Here is a 9,281-nt window from a genome sequence, read left to right on the forward strand (position 1 = left end):
GGAGCGCCGCCGCGCTTCCCAAGCGGCGCACTTATCCAGTGTGCCACCGGGCCGGCCCTAGCTGGCTTCTTCCTTTTCTTCCTGTGTCCTCACAGAGCAGAAAGAGAGAGAGAGAGAGAGACAGAGAGACAGAGAGACAGAGAGAGGGCTGATGTCTGGTGTCTCTTCTTTTTCTGAGGAGAGGAGATTTTATAGATTTTTTAAAATTTTATTTTTTACATTGACAGATAAAATTGTATGTATTTACTGTGTACAACATGATGTTTTGAAATATGTATACATTCTGGAATGACTAAATCTGGCTAATTCACATATGCATTACCTCACAGGTATCATTTTTTGTGTTGAGAGCATTTTACATTCACTCTCTTTGCATTTTTCTAGAATACAATATATTCTTAACTATGGCCACCATGTTGTACAATAGATATCTTGAACTTATTTCTCCTATGTAACTAAAATTTTGTATCCTTTGATTAACAGCTTCCCACCCCACCCTCCAACTACCCCAGCCCCTGGTAACCACCATTCCATTCTCTACTTGTATGAGATCAACATTTTCAGACTCCATATATGAGAGTACTTCCAAAAGTTTGTGGGAAAATAGAGTTAAAAGATAATATAGATCTTTCCATGAACTGTTTGAGGTACCCTCATATAAGTGAGACCATGTGGTATTTGACTTTCTGTGCTTGGCTTTTTTCATTTAACATAATGTCCTCCAGGCTCATCCATACTGTCGAAAAATGACAGGATTTCCTTTTTTAGGGCTGAATAGTATTGTGTATATATACCACATTTTCTTTATCCATTCGTTCATTGATGGATACTTAGGTTGATTCCGTATCTTGGCTATTGTAAATAAATCTGCAATGAACATGGGAGTGCAGATATCTCTTGGACATACCAATTTCATATTCTTTGAACATGTACCCAGTAACGGGATTGCTGGATCATGTGGTAGTTCTATTTTTAATTTTTTGAGGAACCTCCATACTGCTTTTGGTAATGGCTCTTCCAATTTACATTCCCAACAACAGTGTGCAAGGGTCTCTTTTTCTCCATATCCTCTTCACTTATCTTTTATCTTTCTGAAAATAGCCATTCTAACAGGCATGAAGTGCTATGTTATTGTGGTTTTTGTTTGCATTGGTATCTCTTCTTATGAGAGCATTAATCGCATCATGAAGGCCTCACCTTCATGATTTCATCCAAACCTAATTATCTCCTGTAATGCTGGAGCCCCAAATTGAGAGAGCACTCGCTCAGTTTTTACCTATTCTGAAGGAATAGGAGGTCCAGGAGGTAGAGACATTGGTTTATAAAACTTAGGAGAAGCACCAATGGAAACCAGTTGGTAAGAAGTCTGTGCCAGGGCCGGCCCATGGCTCATTTGGGAGAGTGTGGTGCTGATAGCACCAAGGCTACGCTTCAGATCCCTATATAGGGCTGGCCCGTGGGTCACTTGGGAGATCGTGGTGCTGCCAACACAAAGTCAAGGGTTAAGATCCCCTTACTGGTCATCTTTAAAAAAAAAAGTCTGCGCCACCACTTAATACACACAGCCATTATATAGTTAACAGATCAAAGTAAGAATGTAAATCATTTTCAAGTGCAATCCCTCAACCAGCTCACATGACTCAGGGCATGCCCAAGGTAATGGTTCTGTAGATGAGTTAATTTATCAGCTTATCTCCTGGCGTCAGAGTACTTGCTCAAGTACTTAGTGTCCTGCTTCTTCCAGCACCCTATTTATCTAAAGGGAAGTGCCTTTCCTTGGGTAACTGCCTTGGCCAGGGGCAGTGCTCCACCTCCCCTGGGGGGAGGGACGAGGGGGGGAACTTTATGCAAGGGAAGGGGGAAGAGGGCTACATTCAGCATCTACCCCTACATCTCCCAAAGGTATCATCTCCAAATATCTTCACATTGGGGGTTAGGGCTTCAACACATAAATTTGGGAGGGCGGGGGCGGCAGTTCAGTCCATAGCAGCAATCAGCAAGGGGGTTTCCAAGGTGCAATCTACTACAGTGAATCGTTAGACCTCATATGCACCTAGTGCTAATTAAGCACTTTTTCTCTCAGCACAACCTATAGCTTGTCAAGCAGTTTAGGGTCTGGTGCTGATGAATCGAAGTCAACTCAGACTAAATCATTACAAAAAAAAAAAAAATCATACTTTTATTTTCACCTTTCTCCATATGCCCTTTTTTTGGTAAGGAGAGGAGCCGGTTGACATAATGACCAAATCTGGAATAATTTATCACTATTAGAAAAACTCCCTGGGGACAGCAGCAGCATCTCAACTTGCATTCATGTAGCAAATATTTAAATAGTGCTTTCCATTATATCTAAATATGCATTCTTTTACTTCTGCCACATTTTCTTTAAGGAAAAAACTAAAACATCATCTTGTTGCAACAGTTCAAGACTAGTCAGTAGAATCTCCTTTCTACTACTTAAGATATCTGAAATTTGTTTGTTTCTTTACGTTTTTATTTGAAAAAAATTTAAACCTGCAAGTGTAGTAAAATGAATTGCCATAAAGGCTTTTTTTGTTTTTTGGGAGGGAGGTGGTGGCTGCTGGTACAGGGATCAAACTCTGGACCTTGGTGTTGTCAGCACCATGTTTTAAACCTGCAAGTGTAGTAAAATGAATTGCCATAAAGGCTTTTTTTGTTTTTTGGGGGGGAGGTGGTGGCTGCTGGTACAGGGATCAAACTCTGGACCTTGGTGTTGTCAGCACCATGTTCTTACCAACTGAGCTAACCAGCCTGCCCCCATGAGCTCTTTACCAAAAGGTTAGCATTTTGCTACTTACACTTTATTCCTCTGTGTGTATACTCTTTTGTACTTATTATTTGTGTCAAACCATTTGGCAATAAGTTGCAGAAATCATGGCCCTTTACTCCTAAAGACTTGAGCTTGTATTCTTTTAGAACAAAGACATTTACTTAATAAGCAGAGCCCAGAGAGCGAAAGGAAGAAATGGCTGGTATTCACCAATGACAGATATGAAAGGGGCCATTTTTTTTCTATGAAGAATTTGCATAGCAATTGAATTTCTCTTCTGACTTAAAGAATCTAGTAAATAAAAAGATTCCAAACTGGGCTTAGGCATGCTCCTTTGACCTGTTGTAGCCTGAGTAATTTATAAAGTGTTTGGATTATATTTGAACTACAAGCTTCAACCCCCTGAGGAGGCAGTGGACTAACACAGGTGGAAAAATTAGCAATTTATCGATTCGGTGCATTCCACACATATTTGAAGCTTTCTTAAGCTGTTTCTGAGACCCCAAGCTGTGTGCATTCTTGTACATGATCACACTGGCTCCTCTCAGGCATCGGGATTAACATACTGCTAGGTCAGGGTTTGCCTTCTGATTCACAAGTTTACAACCCACAAATATCCTTTTGCCAGGAATCTTACATTCTGGAGCCAGTCATTCTGAGAGCCTCAGGCTTAAGGCTCAGTCTAGGAAACAAAACTTGCCATCTGGGAAATAACTGTAAACCTAAATTCTAACACAAATTGATGCTGGAAGATCAAAAATTCCTCAGTGTAGCTCACTAACAGCTCCCCACCTTAAGTATAAAAAATTCCATCCACATGCCTTAGGTCTCTGCATTGATATGTGTTTGATAATTCTTGTTTCACAAACTCAATTAGTGCTGCTAAGCTTTAACACTCCCCCTGTCCTTGGTCGCTTATAGTACATCATTTCCTGACTGCTCCTATCTTGGAAAACTGTTCTTAGAAAAACGTGCTCCTGTCAAGAAGATCTCACAATAGCTCTCATCTAGAGCTTATTATCAAAGGTCAGTATCTAATTATGCCATGGCATGTTTTTTTTCCCCCCATTGGAACTAAACCTTGTTTAATCAAGTTGGCAGATATATTTGTGGGACTGTCTTTTCTGAAGAGCAGTGTTTTAAATTTGAATTTCAAAGTATTTTTGAAAAGAAATTGAAAATGTAGTCAACTCTCATTTGGAGCTCAAAATGGATATACCAGATCCGCACTTGTGAATAAAAAGTACCATATGCTTGAACATGAAATGGGTGATGGTAGAGAACACTTGAACTCCCTTTCATGAGCATCGGTATATTAGTCTCAACTGCAGATATTTCAAGGCATGATTTTCATTTTAGTAGATTTAGGACCATGTGTGAGACAAGTGTGAAAATTACATTAGTCCAGAGTTTCTCAATCTCAGCACTGTTCACATTTGGGGTCAGATAATTTTTTGTTGTGAGGAGCCATACTATGAATTTTGGATATTTAGCAGCATCCCTGGCCTCTACCCCACTAGGTACCAGTAGCAAAACCTGCCAAAATGTGACAGCTTAAAATGTCTTTAGACATTCTCAAATATCCCCTGGGAGACAAAATCACTCTTGTGGAGAACCCCTGCAATAGATGGTTTTGGTTTATTTTTCCCATGCGATTTGGGTAAACCAATCTTAGCAACTGCTGGTTTGTTTTAAACTCATATGTGTATGTGCCACAGATTGTCTTCTTACCTGCAAGGTCACTGAGAGTAGGTACGAGGTTTTGTTTATCTCTGCATCACGGAGTGTCTAGCACAGTCATGGTAATAATATGTTTGTCATTGGTGCTGATTCCCCAATATTTCTGGCTTTCCTCCTTCTGAGAATGAGAGAATTGGACTTCAAATCCAACTTGCAGTAAGAGGTGGCCACATGAGTTGTTTTGGCCAAGGAAATGTGTCTGAAAGTGATATCTGTTTCTCCAGGTGGAAACTGTAAGAGCCAGTGCACAATATACAGCATGCTTGTTTGCTTTCTGGCTTGGTGACCATGAATGTTTGTGATGATGGCTGCTCCATCAGTCTGGGCCTCTGAGTAATTACAACGAGCAGAGTCCCCTGCTGATCTCAGCTGGACATAAACATGAGTGAAAAATAAAATTTTGGTGGTTTAACCTACTGGAAGTATGGGGTTTTCTGTTATCACAGCATATATTAGTCTGTCTTAACAAACATACACAGGCTGATGTTAGTGTTACAGACATTTGAAATCAGAGCACCTGTAAGTGATTCTCAACTGGAATAACTTTTCCCCAAGAGGACACTGGACAATGTCTGGGGACAGTTTTGTTTTCACATCTGAGGGCGCGGGTACTACTGGCTTCTAGTGGGTAGAGACCAGAGATGCTGCTAAGCATCTGACAATGCACAGGACAGCCCCCACAACAATGAATTTATCTGGCTGAAAATGTCAATAGTGTGGAGATGAAGAAATCCTGTGGTAGAACAACCACAAATAAAAGTTAAATATCCCTGAAATTATCGTGGCATGTTCATAGATTTGATTTATAAATATTTGATTATTTGGGGGATTAAAGTACAATCAACTACTTATGCTCTTTGTTCTCTCTGCTGTGTTTAAGGTACTCCTTTCCAAATACCTGATGTCTGTTCTCCACGAATTTCAGTTTCTGTGTCTACATGCTGAAGACTGCTTACTGATTTTCCTTTCATTTAAGTTTTTTAGTGATTCCATTACCTTCTTTAAAAAAATCAGATCATGACCAGGGTTAGAAAGAATCAACAATCATTGTTTAATTCCATTAGTTCCATTTGGGTTATAAGCTAATCTTCAAACAAAGAAGAGTGTTGATGTCTCACATTTTGACAGTGGCTTTGGCTCTCACAATCATTCTACATTTGAATATCACTGAATAAATTAACAGTGCAGTAGAGTAATTCTATTCAGGGTCACCTATCTTATAATTCAATCTTGCAGTAGAATAGTGAAGCACAACTTCATAAATATTAATGATTAATCACACATATATATATATATATATATATCATGTCTTTTAATTATTTAGTAATTTAGTATTAATTATTTAGTATTTTAATTATTTTGGAAACAAAAACAAGTAAATCACTATACTTCTAAAATTATCAGTTTGGTCTGACAAAGTCAAATTAATTTAAGTGTGACTCATATATATATATATATATATATCATGTCTTTTAATTATTTAGTAATTTAGTATTAATTATTTAGTATTAATTATTTAGTATTTTAATTATTTTGGAAACAAAAACAAGTATATCACTATACTTCTAAAATTATCAGTTTGGTCTGACAAAGTCAAATTAATTTAAGTGTGACTTTTTCTCCTCTGGCCTTTCCTTTTTTTCCATTTCTTAGGGCATAAAGCTATCTTAAACCTATACCAACTCTACTGTCCATTTATGACAGATACTAATTGACCGTGTATTTGACACAGAACTAGACATGTTTAATGGAGAGAAAACCCTACAAATGAAAACTCCTACAACTGAAAACCCTCATTTTCAATTCTCTGTTATATTCCCATACCTCGATATACTGCAATCAAAAGAGTGTTGGCTTTGGAGCCAAAGACCCCTATATAACTATGGGCAAGTTACTGAAATTCTCCAGGCTTTGGTCTCCTACTTTGTAACACTGTATAATTAAAACATGAAATTAAGTGAAATAAAGTAGGTAACACATAGCCATTCCCTTTCCTTGTTCAATTCCTGAATTAAACCTAATCAACCTTAAAGTTAATGCTTTACCTTTTGGGTCAGGATAAGATAAAATAGGTAAGAAAGTACAGTACTCCATTGCTTCTGAGAATATTTGTGTGGTGTATCCTCTTTTGAAGCTCCACCTTAAATCCCACACCAGCTGAGCAGTCTCTTATCTCTTCTGATAATCTTCACATTAATTATTTGGAATACTTATTTTATGCTAGCTAGGGGGCTGCCCTCGGTTCCTAGTTTTTAGTTGATTTTCACGTGAATGTGTTTTATCTCCACAGACAAACCATAAGGTCCCTGAGGTTAGGAATTTCATATCTTATACCATCTCTCTATCTTGTTTGGTATCAGGAACACTGCTTCATACCTGAATGCTTTCCCAGAAGGCAGGTTGGTGGGGGGAAGGGACAATGTATATTTTTGAGGAATTGAATATCCCTGCCATTAGTTTCACAGTCTTTTTTTTCCACATACATTTGTATGCAAATTCCAAATACTTAAAAGATAAGTTAATGCATTTTAATATCCTCCAGTCTGATTAAGTTCAGTGTTTCAGGAAATGCAATCTTCCTAGTTATGACCATACTGAATCCTCACATCACCACAAAGGGAATACAAGATAAAAATACAACAAAGCTCAGCAATGCCCAATCAGTAAACATGATGTTTATAACTATTTAGAATTTTGTACTTAAAAGAAACTAAAACATAGGCAATGTATAAGGTTCTAGAAATTTTTAAAAACTGGGTAGTAGATATTACATTAAATTTATATTGAAACAAGCACTTTTGTTTATAGACTGAGAAGGATAAATACATAAGGACGTCATTTGCTAAAAGGTGAGAATCTCAAGTAATTTTTCCTGACTTTCGTTTTATATAGCTCTGGTCAATTTCATAGCCTCACCCAGTACTGAACAGGGAAATTGGAAAACTGCAGAATCGATTTGCAGAAGTGAAGTTCTATTTTCTTTTATACCTTCTTCATCAGAATTGCTATCATTCTTGTCTTGTGTGGTGTTATTACTGACAGTAGCTGGGTACAGCTGATAATTGCTAAAAGTCATTCTTTTAAAGTGAAAGCAGAAGAAAACAAGGAGACTGTGCAATCTCATTTTCCAAATTTGCTGCTTTCATAATCCTTCATCTTTGCTAGAATTTAAATGTAGAGACTTTTCTTCTCTCAATCAACCATGATTGTAACGATCTTATTTGCTTGTGGTTCCTAGGTAACAAATATTAAGATAATAGAGCTCTAAATGTCTAATTTGAACTAAATATATGTCCTTCACATATTCTGCTTTGCTTTTTCAATTTTCACCCTTAATAGATTTTATTTTAAACTGTAAATATATGAGAAAATTGCTTCAGAGGACAATATAGTACTTAGCACATACAGAAGAAAACTGGTTTGCTGTTGCTGCTGCCTTTCCAGATTGGCAGTAGGTTTATTAGGTTCTTACTAAATTTCAGATTAGAGCTTTTTGAAAACAAAGCCTTTGGCTACTTAGTATCAACCCTGAAACAGAACCTCCTTTATAGACATCACTTAGAGTAGTTGATGTACTTACTATTGTTCAAAGAATAGTTGATGTACTTACTATTGTTCAATTTTGAGATTCTCCTACTTATTCTATGTTTTTTAAAAATGCACTTTAGTGATGATGAAATCTTTACTATGTAATACCATCTGCCCAGTAGAATGGAGTCTATTTACAGTGTCATATAATTACATGGCAACCATGTAATTATAAATCTTTTTTTTTCTATTTATATTTAGATTGGCTTTTGTTCTTTGTATTCTGCTCCACCCCCAATTTAGAAATCTTTGCAGGTCAAAGAATCTGAAAACTTTTTTAAAAAATTAATCAACAATATTGACAAGTATGTTTGTTAATTAGTTGAGGATTAAATGAAAAAGAAAATTGGCCAAATTTCTTAAGGCTTAAGTAGGTAGGTGGCTACAAAACAAAAACCAAACTCTTATTTTAACAGGTTTAAAAATGTTGCCAGATAACTACGGAACACCCAACTAAATGTGAATTTCAGATAAACAACAAATGATATTTTAGTTTAAGTATTTCCCAAATATGCATGTCCTATATTTTTACTTGCTAAATCTGACAACACAAAGTACTAATGCCATTTTTTTTTTTCTTTTTAGGACGTTGGCCAGTGCAGAGATCTGAACCCTGGACCTTGATGTTAAAACACGACGCTTTAACCAGCTTAGCTCTCCTGCCAGCCCCGTTTTTTAATTAATGCTATTAATATTGTGATCTACAACAATGCTATTTTAATAAATTAGAAAGCAACAGCCTTGAGATAATAAAAAATAGAAATTCAAAGTTATGAGTAACAAAAGTTAAATCAATTTTATCCCCCAAACTCTGCAGACAGGGTTTTCATAAAGAGGAATTATAAGTGCATATATTCATAAACCCTAGTTCCAAGGAAATGGCACTTCTTGTTAATTTTCACCTCTAAATTTCTTGGCAGGCCTAGGGAACAGGACTGAATTGTTTTTCATAATTTTTTTTTTCTCTCTTTCTCAGTCATAACCTAAATTCCAAGATCCTTTATCAAGAAATTCATCTGTTCCATCTGTTAGAAAAGTTATGTGGGGGCCGGCCAGGTGGCGCACTGGATAGTGCGAAGCGCGGCGGCGCTCCCGCCCGAGGGTTCGGATCCCACATACAGACCGGTTCCCGCTCACTGGCTGAGCGAGGCGCGGGAGCAAC

Source organism: Galeopterus variegatus, unplaced genomic scaffold (assembly GCF_000696425.1).
Source record: "Galeopterus variegatus unplaced genomic scaffold, G_variegatus-3.0.2 Scaffold616, whole genome shotgun sequence".
Classification (NCBI taxonomy): domain Eukaryota; kingdom Metazoa; phylum Chordata; class Mammalia; order Dermoptera; family Cynocephalidae; genus Galeopterus; species Galeopterus variegatus.